The sequence below is a fragment of the Lithobates pipiens genome, unplaced genomic scaffold, assembly GCF_037356315.1.
Source record: "Lithobates pipiens isolate NorthernLeopardFrog02 unplaced genomic scaffold, aLitPip1_a1.2 Scaffold_27, whole genome shotgun sequence".
Classification (NCBI taxonomy): Eukaryota; Metazoa; Chordata; class Amphibia; order Anura; family Ranidae; genus Lithobates; species Lithobates pipiens.
The window spans coordinates 36,689,425-36,705,612 of record NW_027507788.1 but is presented as its reverse complement, the minus strand read 5'-3'; the positions used below and the strand labels follow the sequence as shown (position 1 = coordinate 36,705,612).

Sequence of the window (16,188 nt, the reverse complement as noted above, 5' to 3'; positions counted from 1 at the left end):
TTTTTATTGTTATAGGCCTTTTTTTTGGCCTATTTGCTGTTTTTGATCTACATTGCTCAAGGTATTGTATAACCCTTTTCCTTACAGTTGATGTTTTATGCATACATCTGCTTTTCTCCCACAGGATACACCATGGTTTATATTGCCTAGTTAATTCTTACGAGTATTTTTGGTTACTACATGTTTGTTCTGCTTACATTGCATTAATGCCGGTCCATACAGATGGCTTTAAGGGTTCTTACTTATAATGTTAAAGGCTTGAACTCTATTCATAAGCGCTGGCTGGCTCTGAAAGAGTTCAAATCTTCAGCTGCAGACATAGTCCTGGTCCAGGAGACTCATTTCCGCTCTGGGGGTTCTCTTAAATTTGCTGCTAAACACTTTCCGAATTCTTTTTTGGCTTCTGACCCCTCTGGCAATGCAGGGGTTGCAATCCTGATTAAGAAATCTTGCCCGTTAAGGGTAAAATCTTCGTTTATAGATCCCCATGGTAGATATATCCTCCTGGACTGCGAATATCTTTCGCGCTCTCTTACTGTGATTAATGTGTATGCTCCTATCTCGGGCCAAATCCAGTTTCTTTGTGACTTATTGGACAGCTTAGGCAAATACGCTCAACCCTTCATGATCATGGGAGGGGATTTCAACATGGTCATGTCTCCTAGGAAAGACAGACAGACGCTTTTTCCTTCCACTACCTCCTCTAAAGTGGAACGTCAGTCCACCACATTTCGTAAACTGATTAGATCCCATAATTTGTTGGACCTATGGAGAATCAAACACCCCACTAGCAGACAATTTTCATTTTTCTCCCCCCCACATAAGATGTACTCCAGACTGGACCACCTTTTTATATCAGCACCTTTATTGACATCGGCGGTGGCGTCGGAGCTGAACCCCATAACTTGGTCAGATCATGCCTCGGTTCAGCTTGACTTGGCTCTTGCCTGCTCCATGCCGAGAACCTGTCATTGGAGACTCAATGACTTTATCCTCCGCAACCCCATTGTCGAGGCTCAACTGTCCCAAAACTTATCGGAATTCTTTCAACTAAATGAGGGCTCAGTGGCGGAGGTGTCTACCCTATGGGAAGCCCACAAGGCGTTTTTTAGAGGTGCGTGCATCTCTGCCGGCGCTCGCTTAAAGCGGGCATTCGGCAGCCCAGAGGCAAGACATCCTCTTACAGCTCCGTAAAGCTGAAGATCTGCTTCTGGCTTCCCCTACGGTGACCCGTCTACGCACAGTCACAACCCTCCGTGAGCGTTTGAAATCGCTAGATATGCAAAAATGTTCTAAGGCCCTAATTTGGGCAAAGCAGAAATTTTATGAGTTCGCTAACAAACCCCACAGGATGCTAGTAAACAAGCTTAAACCATGCCCTTTTCAATCTTACCCTGAACTCCTCCTTCCTTTGGACGATGTCCAAGGTTTTTGGCTCGTTTTATGACAAATTGTACAATTGTTTAGCTTCTGACCCTAAACACTTATTCACTCAAGAGGCTTTTGATTCTTTTTGCTCCCCTTTAAGGTTGCCTAAACTATCACCGTCACAAGTAGCCACCCTTAATGCAGATATCTCGACAGAAGAGTTGGCAGCAGTAGTGAAGGAATTGCCCTTACATAAGTCCCATGGGCCTGACGGTCTACCATATCAATATTACAAGACTTTTCTTCCCATCCTCGGCCCCCACTTATTAAAACTCTACTCCTCCTTCCAAAAAGGGGTCACTCCACATTCGCAATTCTTACACGCCCATATTACAGTCCTTCCGAAACCGGGCAAACCCCCATCCCTGCCAGATAATTACAGGCCCATTGCCCTACTGAACTCGGATTATAAAATCTTTACAAAAATTCTAGCCAACAGACTTTCTCTCATAATCCCCTCTCTTGTTCATAACGATCAAGTGGGTTTCGTTTTAGGTAGACGGGCGGGGGATAACACCAGACGTACCATTGATCTAATTGATATGCTCGATTAAACCTCCCGCTCTGCTCTTATTCTCAGCCTAGATGCCCAAAAGGCTTTTGATAGGCTTGGGTGGCCCTACATGTTTGCCACACTTGCACGCTACGGTTTTTCAGGCTCCTTTGTATCGGCCCTTCAAGCCCTCTATTCCCACCCCACCTCACAAGTTCAATTGGCATCCTTCAAATCCCCAACGTTTACACATAGCAATGGTACTAGACAGGGCTGCCCCCTTTCCCCCTTGTTATTTATATTGTGCCTCGAACCCCTGGCAACACGCATTCGGGAAGACTCGGACATTAGGGGAGTCTCTTTAAGACGGAAAGAATATAAGCTGTCCTTGTTTGCAGACGACATATTGCTTACTTTAACTGAACCTCACACCTCACTCCCCAACCTCCATGCCCTCCTAGAAACGTTCGGTAATATATCAGGATACAAAGTTAATACAGCTAAAACCGAAGCGCTCCCCATTCACATCCCTCCTTCACTCCTCACCGCTTTACGCAACACCTTTCCCTACCAGTGGCGTTCAGACTCACTCAAGTATTTAGGCATTAATTTAACAGCGTCCTATCGCACACTATACCAGGCTAACTTTCTCTCTTTAATTTCAGAAACGCACAGTCTACTCCGTAAATGGGTGGAGTGTCCCCTATCCCTTTTAGGTAGGATAAATGTCCTCAAAATGGCGATACTCCCTAAATTTTTGTATCTTTTCGAAACTTTGCCTGTTGCCCTTCCCATGCTCCAGCTTCACAATATCCAGAGGGCCTTTACTAAATTTATATGGGGAGACAAAGCACATAGAATTGCCCATACAGTTGTCTTCGCACCGCGCTCGCACGGGGGCCTGGGAGCTCCCGATATTATACGTTATTATTACGCGACTCACCTATCTACGACGGTCTCCTGGTACTCCTTTTCTGCGACGAGTCGATGGGTGGAGATAGAAATGAGCATTACTGACCCGGTCCATCCTTGTTCTATGCTATGGTCCGACTTACCCTCTTCTATATCACAACTCAGACGTATTTGCCTAGCCCCTATGCTATTTACTCTGGATATTTGGAAAAAATGCCACAAGAAATTCTCTCTCTCCTCCCCCTGTCCACCCCTTTTAAATGTTACCCACAACCCAGACATACCTGACAGTCTGCCCACAGTGGCTATGACCCCGTGGACTCAAGCAGGCATTTTCCAACTTCGCCATTTAGTTCACCCAGTGTCCCGCAAACTTTTATCTTTCCCAGACTTACAGGGCAAGTTCGACATTCCACAACGGTCCATTTTCACCTACCTTCAATTTAAACACTACTTTTGCTCCATGTCTCCTGCCATGAGCCTAGGGAAACCTAACGCTTTTGAAATTCTGTGCACCCAGGGCTCACACCAGAAGGGTCTCATATCCGCTATTTACAGGATTCTTCATGACTCATTGCCTCCCACTTTGGATTCTCACCTTTATATGCGGAAGTGGGCCAAAATTCTTTCCGCTACCATTTCTCTCCCTCAATGGCAGGAGATATGGACTTCCATCTCCAAAGTCTCGAGATGTGTCGAACAGAAAGAAACTGCTTATAAAGTACTAATGTTCTGGTATAGAACCCCCGAAGTTTTACATAAGTATGATCCCTCACTGTCTCGTTTATGCTGGAGGTGCTTACAGGATATTGGCACACACCTTCATATCTTTTGGGATTGTCCGCGTATCACATCCTTTTGGTCTATGGTCCAATCCATTCTCCAATCAATACTGAAAAGGGATATCCCACTAACACCGACACATTACCTTTTGGGCCTTCCGATCCTAGATCTCCCTAAATATGCTAAAAAGCTGATGGCTTTTATACTCCTAGCTGCCAAGAGAGTAATACCGGCTCATTGGCTGTCTCCCATACCTCCCACGCAAGCACATGTGGTCTCGTCCATCATGCACATGCGTAGGATGGAACATTTGACGGCAATAGCTCATGATTCCTTGCCTAAATTTTTTAAGATATGGGACCCATGGGATACCTCCTTGTTCAACCCAGAATCCTTTGTTGCCCCTTGTGCCAACCCTTCCTTAAGTAACCCTTGGGAGATTTAATATCTTGTTTACTGCACTATATCGTATCAGACCGAAGACACCCATACTTGCCCACGCGTCTGGTTTTCCATGTTTTGACCCGTTCTATTTCCCTTTTTCAGTTATGTTATCACCATTGTATACAGCTTCGTGGTGTATCCTGTCACTTGATCTAATTGTAACCTACAATATGGTGCCCCTACTATGTCTATCCAATGTTATTGAATGCTGTACCATATTTATGACGTTTTTGTACTGTTTACAAAAATCTTTTCAATAAATATACATTTAAAAAAAAGAAAAAGAGGAGAGCCACCGGTACAAATTCACAATGTTACATTACGGATCATGCGTGTACATTATTTCATCATGAACATTTCCCGAGACTATGGTCCATTACCCTTTGATAGCCAGGCGTTCCATAGTTTCCAATGTTGCTCAAAGGTACGAACATGACCTTGTCTACATGCCAGTATGCGCTTGAATGTGTAGTTATATTGTACCATATTAACCACCTCAAGGACACCAGGGGCCTGGTTTGTTTTCCACTTTCTAATGATAAGTAATTTGGCTGCTAAAAGGATATGAGTTACTATTTTACGACAATCAGGTGGAAATTGTTCTATACCGATGTTAAGAATGGCTAGGGCAGCTGTAGGAGGGGTGAGAATTCTAGTTATATCTGAGATGACACGAAACAACTTGTTCCAAAAGCTTGTCAGGTGTTTGCAGGTCCAGAAAATGTGCATGATCTGTCCCACTCCCCCGCACTCCCTCCAGCATAGTGGGGACTGCGACGGGAGAAACTTGGACAATCTATAAGGGGTGAGATACCACCGCAGAGTAATTTTATGGGATAGTTCCCAGTGATTTGCATACTTTTAAGCCTGATATACCGATTTCGAGGCTGCAACCCATTGGGCCTTGGTAAACGAGGACCCCAACTCCGACTCCCATTTTAAGTGTGGAGTAGCTTTTTGAAAAACAAGTTTATACTGTAAAAAGTTGTAGAACAGTGAAGTTCCCTTGGCTTTGGGATGTTCTTCATTACTGGCAAATACTGGCAGTTTTGTTGAGCTCAAAGAAGTGATACAATGTAGGATGCGGATGTATGTATAGTGTTCTGTGTTAGGCATGTCAAATTCTGTGGAAGTGATTGGAATGATTTAGGGGAGTTGGCTAGGAGTAGTTGATCCAAAGCTAAAATGCCTCGATCCCTCCATTTTTGAAGAGACAAGTTAGGGATTAGTAACTCTAAAACCTCTGTCGGGGTTGGGATAAGGTGTTGTTGCGTCAGAGGTGGGCTAGTTGATTTAAAGCTTTTCCAGGCTGCCAAAGAAGCCTGGATAGAGAGAAGCGGTTTGTTAATCAGGCCGGGTTTCCATGTATCGGCTATCTGTAGGTTCACCAGAGCCGTGGTGGAAGTAGCAGCTAATTCAATATTGGTCCATCTATTGTTTACCTCTGGTTGGAACCAGCTTCTAAGTTGGGCCAGCTGTGAGGCTGTCCAGTAGTCTTTCAGGTCAACCATACCCATACCCCCAGCAAATTTGTGCTTTAACAGCTGGGCATGGGAACTTCTAGGTTTCTCTCCTTTCCATACCTGGGCCCTCATCAACCTGGTGAGCGCCATGAAATGGGAACGTTTGGGGAGAATAGGCAATGTTCTGAACATGTATAGGATTTGTGGTAGTGTAAACATTTTAAAAGCCGCAAGACGGCCCATCCAAGAAAGTTCATATCTGGTGGAACTTTGGATTTCTCTAGTAAGTTTTTTAATCAGGGAGGAATAGTTAATTTCAGCTAACTGAGTAACATCAGCAGACAGTCGAATCCCTAAATAAGGGATCTCTCCTGCACTCCATGTGTAGGCAAAAGAGTTCTGCAAGCTTTTACATAAATCTGGTTCAACACCTATATTAAGGATATGTGATTTGTTACAGTTAACTTTGTAGTAAGAGACTCTACTGAAGGTATTAAGGAGTTGGTGTGTTGCGGCTAGGGACGTTTTTGGTTCTGTCAGAAAGATAATTATGTCGTCCGCAAACAAGTTTATAACATGGGAGTCAGAGTCCAGGCTAAAGCCTGTAATCTCGGGCTTAGATCTTATTGCCTGTGCCAAGGGTTCCATCAACAGATTGAAGATACTTGGGGATAATGGGCAGCCCTGATGGGTTCCATTTGTAATCGGGAAGGAGGAGGACAATGTGTTGGATATGTAGACCCGTGCCGAGGGAGTGGAGTACAGCGCCAGTATGGCCGTCAAGATAGAACCTTTAAAACCAAACTTTTCGAACGTAGTTCTCATATAACCCCAGTGGATACGGTTGAATGCCTTCTCCGCATCCAAAGAGAGGAGCAGAGAAGGCACCCGACCGGACCCAGCATACTGTATCAAATTAATGACTCTTCTAGTTGCGTCAGAGTCTTGGCACCCTTTCAGAAGACCCGTTTGGTCAGGGTTAATGAGGGTGGGTAATATAGACGATAATCTATGTGCAATGATTTTTGCATATAACTTGACATCGGTATTCAGCAAGGATATAGGCCTGTAATTAGCTGGACAGGCTGGGTCCTTGCCAGGTTTAGGGATGGTTACAACATGAGCCTGTAGCATTTCTGCTGGAAAGGAGGCCGAGGCCGCAGCCGCCGCAAACACCGGAGAGAGATTCGCACTGAGTGTCTCATAAAACTGTTTATAGTAATCATTCGATAGACCATCAGGTCCTGAGGACTTCCCTAAAGGTAATGACTTAATTGCTTTACAAATTTCTGAAGGGGAGATTGGTGCATTTAGATCCAGTAATTGGTTGTTAGTTAGTTCAGGAAGTTGGAGAGAGGACAGAAAAGACAATATCTCCTTTGGCCTTGGCTGTACAGTCTCATGATCTTCTCTTAAGTTATATAGCTTACTATAGTAGGCCGCAAAGGCATTGGCAATGCCCTTCGGGTCTAATGTTTTTGGTGTTTGAACAGGGATCTATTAGATGCTCTATTTTGGATTGTAATTTCTTGGCTTTCAGTCTACGAGCTAGGAATTTACCTGCTTTGTTACCCGAGGAGTAGTTGGTCAGTTTGAGGGCTTTAATATGTTTGTCATGCTGTTCTAGAAGCATTGTTCTCAGTGTCGTACAAAGTTTAGATAGTTTTGTAGCTAGGGGCGTGGAGGGATTAGATTTGTTGTTGGCCTCCGTCGTGCGAATCTCTCTCAATACCTCATCAAGCAGCTGAAGCCTCTGCCTCTTCATAAGTGAACACATTTGAATAAAGATACCCCTGATAAAGGCCTTATGGGCACACCACAGCACAAAGGGATCTGACACAGATGGCGAGTTCAGCCTGAAATATTCCTGGAGGTGTTTCTCAATGCTCGCCACTTGTTGTGGGGAGCTAAAAATCTGAGAATCAACTCTCCAGAGGTATGCAGGGTTGGGCATGTGCTCCTCCAGGATAGACACAGAGACAGGTGCGTGATCCGACCATGTAATGTCGTGAATATTGGAGGAGGTCACCTCCTGTAATAAAACCCTATCCACCAGGATCATACCTAACCTTGAGTATGAGTTGTGGCGCGCTGAGTGGAAGGTAAAGTCTCTTTCTTCAGCATGTTGGCAGCGCCACACATCGTACACATCCTCTAAGTGAAATAGGGGTTGAAGTGCTTTAAGTGAACGTGGATGTTTCCCTGTAGTATCCACATCTGGGTCAGCTGTCAGGTTAAAGTCCCAACCAATAATCAATGCCCCCCGTTTACATTTAGAAATTGTTGAGAACAACCCTCTAGCAAACCTATATTGACGTTCATTTGGCGCATAAGCATTAACAAGTGTAAAAAGTCTACCATTGATATCACAAATGAGAATCAAAAATCTACCATCAGGATCTTGGATAATGTCATGGAGTTTAAAGGCCACCGAGTTCTTAATGGCTATAAGGACTCCTTTCCGCTTACAGGAGACTGAAGCCGTGAAGACATAGGGGAATTTCTTGTGTGTAAACGTCCGGGAAGCTGAAGCCTGAAAATCAGTTTCCTGTATGCATACCAGATCGCTCCCCAACTTAAGGGCCTCTTTCCAAAGGGAGGCACATTTTGCCAGATGGTTAAGTCCTCGTACGTTAAAAGATGTTATAGTAATGGGCATGAGAGGGTGTAGAGAACCTTATTTTTGTTGCAATCACACTTGGGGACATGCAGATCTGAGACCCTCGAAAGTTGTTGGTGTTGAGAGCGTCGTTGTGCCAGGCCGTGACCGAAAGACTGTGTGAAGCGACAGGTGATAGGAGGTTGTACATCCGGCTCAGGAAGCTAAAAAGGAAGAAAAAGAAAAGGAAAAAAAAGAAACACAAAAAGAGAACCAAGTCTAAGCTTTGTGGTAAAAAGGAAGGAGCAACCTCAAAAGGGGTCTGATTGCAGGTATACTGCACAAGATCCATGTGGGAGGAAGGGATTCACGTGGAGAGGCTCCATTGAGCCAGGGGATGTTGCAGGAAAAGTAAGATCAAATTAGTGGACCAGACGCGGCGAGGTCTCGATGGATTTGGTGCTTCCTCTTATGTGAGACCACTTACCAATCTTCTTGGGACTGTTGTGTGGAGTGTTGCTGTCGGGGAGTCGGTAGCTGTGCAGGGAGGATATCCCATTTACGGAGGAGAGCCAGCCCTTCTACTAGTGTATTGACTACTGACAAAGTGTTATTTCTGGAGATGACCAGACGAGTAGGATAGCCCCAACCAGGGCCGGTGCTACCACTAGGCAAACTAGGCAGCTGCCTAGGGCGCACTGCTGCCTAGGGGCTCCCAGGCTGCCGGTTTCCCTCCAGGTTTGCATGCTCTGCAAGCTGCAGTATGTAACTAGCTCAGTCTGACTGGTAGTGTAATTAGAGGTGCAACACAGCACTGGAGCCAGCACTAGAGGAAGCAGAGCCAATGCTTCCTGCATAGCGGCGCCTTCTGTCACATGGGCAGGGCAAAGGGGGTGGAGTCAGGGGTGGAGCCAATGGGGCAGCAAAATGAAGGTGCGCCTAGGGTGTCAACAATCCTTGCACCAGCCCTGGCCCCAACGATATAAAATATCATGGTTCCGCAAGGCTTTTGTGATTGTCAGGAGTGACTTCCTCTTCTGTAATGTGTATTGGCATAAGTCAGCAAACAGTTGGAGGTTTGAGAAACGTTCGGGCAGTTGTTCTTTTTTACAGAAACATGCCGCAAGCTGCTCTTTGATGTGAAAGGAATGGACTCTCATTATCACATCCCGGGGGACATCATCATGTATGAAAGAGGGCTTAGGGAGTCTATGTATCCTATCAATGATTACTTCTGTGTCAGATACATTAGGGATAGCTGTGCGGATCAGATCACAAGCATATTGATTCAGTTGGCTCACTGATACTGATTCAGGGACACCTCTGATCTTAAGGTTATTGCGTCTAGCGCGGTCCTCAAGATCTGCGATTTTAGCAGTGAGCGACTCTATTTGGTCATCCCGGTCATTGTGAGCGTCAATAAGCATGTTGTGTGAAGAAGCAAATTCGCCCATTTTGCTTTCTATATGATCCACTCTGTTACCCAAATCAGTCACATCAGCTTGAACTTTAGCCATGCATTGTAAAATGTCAGTATTAAGAGAAGCCCGCAGCGAGGATAGCATATCTTTTAACATCCGGAGCTGGGATGCGCTGGGGACGACGCTCTTGAGCCTCCCGGGGAAGATCCGCCAGCTCCATCTTGGCCTCGTGTGTGGCGGCGAGGGGGGAAGAAGTGGGGGAGCTTCCCCGTACTGACCGTGTCTCGCCTCCTTCTTCCCATCCCGGGGTGATCTCCGCGACTGTCGGGTGGGGTATATGGCTTTGGGTCGCCGATTCGCCGCCTCTGTCCGTGCTAATCCCCAGCTGTGTAGAGGAGCTACAGGCTTAAGCTTCCATTCAGCCGTGCAGTAGCCACGCCCCCTGGATGGTGTGAACTTTAATGACAGTGGGCCTGCTGAGGGTTGTAGTGCTACAGGCAGTCAGCCCAGACCAATAGACAATATACAGCAAGCAATAACATCTGCTAATAACTATCAGCTTCAGTCTGCAGAGAGGTCAATGGACAATACAGAGACTTTGTCTGGACTAGGCACAGCGGCTAGGCACAGACTCCAGAAGTCTACAGCAGCCAAGTCTGTGATTGATCCCAGGATTGAAGCTGAGTGTTCAGAGCAGGGGGAGGGGGTGGGCCCTGCCTCTGCTAATCAGAAGACTGCTATCCCAGCTGATTCAGACTTTCTGCCAGCAGGTTTGAATGTGTCTAAGGACAAGATTGCAAATGCTGGTGGTGGAATAAAAACTTATGCTGGTGTTGCTGCCACAGGTTCTGGGAAGGGGGAGCAAGCAGGGAAGGAGCATGGGAACGTTCTATCTTCCTCCCTGTTTAAAAGGAGGAATGTTGTCCAGTTAAAATGGGAAGGCGATGGAAACCCCCCACATAGGAGGACAGTGGTGGATAAAATCCTTTAGATGGGGTTTAGGCCTGCAGATATCTTCGCCCTGATCAGTCCGTCAGGTTCCTATGAGTATGATTTGTCCTTTATCCGTCCAGAGTCTTTGGACATACTTTGGGAGAAGTTTGAACACGTGAGTGGGGGCCTGTCGGACTGGAAAGGGCTCATCCTCAAGCATATATCACGCCAGCCCCTCATTAAAATGGTGACAATTCTTGTCCATAATGAATCTGTACCCCAAGGGGAATTAACTGTATGGTTGAGAAGGTATGAGGACGTCCTGAGACCTCTAAAAAAAGATTTTGGACGGTCGGGGGAACATGGACAGGGGATGGTCTGTGCAGCTAAAATTAAAGGTCATTGACAATGTTGTCCAGCATCTGCCATCCTCACCTTTCCTGGGGAGGGACAGGCTCATCATCTTTTATCCAGGCCAGCCAAAGCTCTGAAACAAGTGTGGAGATAAAGGGCATCTTGCATCCTCCTGTCCAGTGATGAAGTGTTCTCCGTGTCAGGGTATGGGATATTTGGCAAAGGACTGTAAAATTATAAGGTGTAATCTGTGCAATGTGGTGGGACATCCTTACAGTCAGTGTCCTGAGGTAATGCACAACAAGCCTGAGCTCATGAGAGAGTTTTTCCGTCTGAACATGGAGGATGCTCAGAGCTCAGCAGCTGGAGGACCTGTTGTGAGTCCATCTGAGTCTGTGCCAATACCCAGTCTGTGGTGCCCCAGTCTGTGCCAATACCCAATGTGTCTGTATCTTCCCAGTCTGTGGTGCCCCTGTCTGTGCCAATACCCAATGTGTCTGTGTCTTCCCAGTCTGTGGTGCCCCAGTCTGTGCCAATACCCAATGTGTCTGTGCCTCCCCAGTCTGTGGTGCCCCAGTCTGTGCCAATACCCAATGTGTCTCTGTCTCCCCAGTCTGTGCCAATACCCAATGTGTTTGTGTCTTCCCAGTCTGTAGGTAAGGTTTCAGTTGCCAAGAATGTGTCCCATCCTTCTGTGTCTTCTAAAATTGCAGAGGCAGCAAGAGGTGCTGAGGCAGGTGCATCAAGTGCAGTGCCAGTCCCCCTCCCCCAATGCTGCAGGGTCTCTGTTACGGGTCATGGGGTGCATACGAGTGGGGAAGACCGTGAAGAGGCTGGCCTGGTGGTAGATAAGGGAAGAGAGAATGGGGGGGAGGGGGGTGAAGGGGAGGATAGGTGGGGGGAGGCTGTTGACTCTGTTTTGTCCAAGGATGATATGGAGTGGTTGGAGGATAAAAGGAAGAGGGGCAAAAGGAAGGGAAAAAAGAGGTACAGTTACCTTAAGTCCTAAGGTTTTGCATTTAGAAAATAAGTTTGACGTCCTGTCAGATGACGATGATGAGTGGGACTTATTCAGTTCAGCGTCCTCTATGGATGATGAGTGCTAGGGTGCAACGAAGCATGCTGGTTCTCCCGGCAGAGGGAGTAGTCAGGCTAAGAAACGTCTGCCTCAACTACCCTAATGGCTGTTCCCACTCCGTTTTTATAAAAGGCTCCATGCGTGGTGACGGTGATGTTCCTTAGTCTGGCTCTCCCTTAGGGATTATGTTGTACGCATTTTGGTTTGCACCATTTATTATGCTCTTGTTTTGTATAGTCATATTCAATTATTTTGTAAATATGTTTTATTTATTTAATATTTTTATTGTATATAAGTTGTTGTTTGTAAGATTTTCAATAAACAAAATTAACCCTATGGGAATTTCTATGCTTATGAATTTCATACGAAATATGAAATTGCGTTAACGAATTTCGGATCCAAATTAACAGAATTGTGACTGGTGTTTTGTTCACCAATCAGTCAGTGCAGCACAGGGATGGTAGGAACCCCACATAATGGGCACAGCGGGTGTACACTCAGACCCGGGAACTCAGTACAGGGATGGTGGGAACCCCTCATAATGGGCACACAGAAGGTGTACAGACCTGGGAACTCAGCACAGGGATGGTGGGAACCCTATGGGAATTTCTATGCTTACGAATTTCATACGAAATACGAATTTCGGAATTTCAGATCCAAGTTAACAGAAACATGACTGATGTTTTGTTCACCAATTCGAGGAAGTCAGCACAGCACAATGATGGTGGGAGCCCTTCATAATGATAAATTCATCATAATGAACTTTCGTTATTTTTACGAAAAGTTAGCGAAATTAAAGGTTAAAAACCCAGGAAGTCAGCACAGCAGAAGGATGGTGGGAGCCCCTCATAATGATAAATTCATCATAACGAACTTTCGTTATTTTAACGAAAAGTTTACGAATCTAACGAAAATTTGTATCCGAATTGAATTTCGTACACGAAATTACGAAATACGATTTTTGTTTTTGTACGGAACGAAACTCATTTTTTTGACGCCGCCCATGTCTATTATGTTCCAGTATCACAAAGAAACATTCTCGTATAATTTGATTATCAAATAAAACAATGAAAATGAACGATTACTGCTGGGAACTGGAGGAAAAACAAATACTGAGCAGGCTTCCCTTTTTTCTATGCATATTCACCATTTATTGAGAAACTTCCCTATAATGTTAAATGCTGTGAAAACCTCATCTGTATCTTCCCCCGGTAGCAGGGGTGGACTGACAACTCATGGGGCCCCCGGGCAATAGGAGATTATGGGGTCCCCGGGCAATAGATTATGGGGCCACACAGTAAACATACATACAGTATACACACACAGACACACAATATACACACACACTGAAAAGGTACAGGAAAGGCGTGGCATCTATAATCTTGGGATTTTTAAAAAAACACAGATTTTTACATACTGTCCCTGGTTTTATTGAGGCTGGAAACCCTCATGGGGCCCCTTAGTGGGATGGGGCCCTTGGGCAGTGCCTGAGTGCCCAAATGGTCAGTCTGCTCCTGCCCAGTAGATTCCACCTACAGAGTGAATAGATTTCTTTGATTCCCCTGGGGATTAATTATGGGAACTGGAACATGGTTCAGTTCTCTTAGGCTGGCTGTACATTATACAAATTTCTTCTACAATTTTCCTTTAGATTTACCAAAAACATATAATGTGAGGTCAAACCTAAAGGAAATTGAATAGTGTTTGGCCAGAAAATTGTATAATATATGGCCAGTCTTACTCTAACTGGTTTCTTTCATCTATTCATAAGAAGTATTGTAACAAGAGATGAGTGTTCCTTTAAGTGGGGTACACACTATAAGAAAATCGGGCGTACGATCATCTGATTTTCCTCGTTTCACAATAAATCGAAAGCAATGAATGAAAATTCGTACAAAAACTCATGTATGACAAAGGCTTTTTTTTGTTATTGTTTATTGTTTCTGGTCATGTGCAGTCTTTCTTTACTGATTCTTGTATGAAAATCATATGAAAAAGGTACACATTAACCACTTCAGTCCCGGAAGAATTTACCCCCTACCTGACCAGGCCATTTTTTTGCGATACGGCACTGCATAGATTTAACTGACAATTGCGTGATTGTGCAACGTTGTACCCAAACAAAATGTATGTCCCTTTTTCCCACAAATAGAGCTTTCTTTTGGTGGTATTTGATCACCTCTGTGTTTTTTGTTTTTTGCACTATAAACAAAAGAAGAGCGACAGTTTTGAAAAAAACACATTATTTTTAACTTTTTGCTATAATAAATATCCCAAAATTAAAAAAAAAAATTCTTCATCAGTTTAGACCAATATGTATTCTTCTACATATTTTTGGTAAAAAAATCACAATAGGCGTGTACTGATTGGTTTGCACAAAAATTTATAGCGTCTACAAACTGTGGGATAGATTTAGGGACTTTTATTTATTTTTTACTGTTTTTACTGGTAATGGTGGCGATCGGCGATTTTTAGTGGGACTGTGACAATCTTACCCTAAATGACACTTTTTGGGGACCAGTTACATTATTACATTGATCAGTGTTATAAAAATGCACTGATCAATGTATAAATGATACTGGCAGGGAAGGGCTTAACACTAGGAGGCGATCAAGGGGTTAAATGTGTTCCCTCAGCATGTTCTAACTGTAGGGGGATGGGCTGCCAGGGACACGACAGAGATAGCTGTTCCCGATCACTGGAAACAGCAGAACTCTGACATGTCCCCTGTCAGAATGGGGACCCACCTTGTTTACAAAGGCAGATCCCCGTTCTGTCTCTGTATACGGCAATCACGGGCAGCCGGCGGACATCGAGTCCACCAGGCCCGCGGGCACGCACCCGTGGCGCGCAGTAGGCGGCCGCAATTTCACCTGCACAGACCAACATACGGGTATGTTGGTTCGCGCAGGAGAGCTGACCTGCTGCCGTATATATGTGCGGCGCCTGGTCGGCAAGTGGTTAACCTAAAATTTTGTTAAACGTGATAATAATGAATTTATTACCTGAGTTCCTGGAATAGTCTTTTCATAGATGTGTTGTTCAGGAACTTGTGCATTCTCATACACTGTACTACTTGGAGTTTCTAAAAAGAAGATACAATGCAAGTGTTGTAAAAGAATTGTTTTTAAACACAATAAGATACAATTCTAAAAATAAAAAAAATAAAAAATACAACAAATAAGACCATCTAATAAAATCGATAAGATAACATATTACCATATTTATTGGCATATAACACGCACATTCATTTTAATAGGGAAGTTTCAGGAAAAAAACTACAATTTTAAATAAGTAACTTCGACGCAAAATAAGGGTCAGTGCCCATCTGCAGCCTCACAAGTGCTATCAATGCAGCCTCATCAGTCCACATCAATGCAGCCTCACCATTGCCATCAATGCAGCAGCCTCACCATTGCCATCGATGCAGCAGCCTCACCATTGCCTTCGATGCAACAGCTTCACCATTGCCATCAATGCAGCAGCCTCACCATTGCCATCGATGCAGCAGCCTCACCATTGCCTTCGATGCAACAGCTTCACCATTGCTATCGATGCAGCAGCCTCAGCATTGCCATCAGTGCAGCAGCCTCACCATTGCCATTGATGCAGCAGCCTCACCATTATCATCAATACAGCAGCCTCACCATTACAATCAATGCAGCAGCCTCACCATTGCCTTCAATGCCGCAGCCTCAACATTGCCATCAGTGCAACATGATAGATGCCCATCTGCAGCCTTTCGGGGGGGGGGGGGGGGCTGAAAGAGTGCCGACAGATTACATACAGTGAGAATCACCTATGATAGACAGAAGAGTGGTCCAATGGCAGCCCAGGAGACGTGACTTCCTATTACAGAGGCCGCCAAGTAAACAGAAGATTCTCACTGTATGTAATCTGATGGTGCTTGTCACGTCCCCCTCCCTGTCCCCTCCGAGGCAGCTAAAATTTAAGTATTGTCGTATAACACACACGCACTATTTGCACCCAATTTTCAGGGTGAAAAGGTGTGTGTTATACACCTATAAATACATTATATAACCCAGTAGATGCCCGTGTGCCCATCAAAGCATGAAGTACATATAATCCAACAGATAAGGTGGCATTCACGGGGCTTGCAAGGTGAGCACTCAGTGATCATGTTTATTTTCAATGTTTCAGCAAGGCACCGACTCATCTTCCTAAAAACCAAGGAAGGTCCTGAGGAAGACGAGCTGCTGCCATGTCAAAAAAAAAAAAATGTCATCAGCAAGTGTTCACCTTTTAAGTTCCATGAGTGC

At 44.9% G+C, this 16,188-nt stretch overlaps 1 protein-coding gene and 1 long non-coding RNA gene across 2 annotated transcripts in view; both read right to left on the bottom strand.

Annotated features, from left to right (window-relative positions):
• The window catches only part of LOC143933779 (cell adhesion molecule CEACAM1-like), a 538,186-nt gene that overhangs the window by 460,339 nt on the left and 61,659 nt on the right, over window positions 1–16,188 (bottom strand). The gene's annotated exons all lie outside the window — the stretch shown is intronic.
• Window positions 1–16,188, bottom strand: part of LOC143933171 (uncharacterized) — a 52,304-nt gene that overhangs the window by 27,249 nt on the left and 8,867 nt on the right. The window contains exon 2 of the long non-coding RNA XR_013263022.1: window positions 14,914–14,993. This is a non-coding gene — a long non-coding RNA (uncharacterized LOC143933171). The remainder of the gene's footprint in view (window positions 1–14,913; window positions 14,994–16,188) is intronic.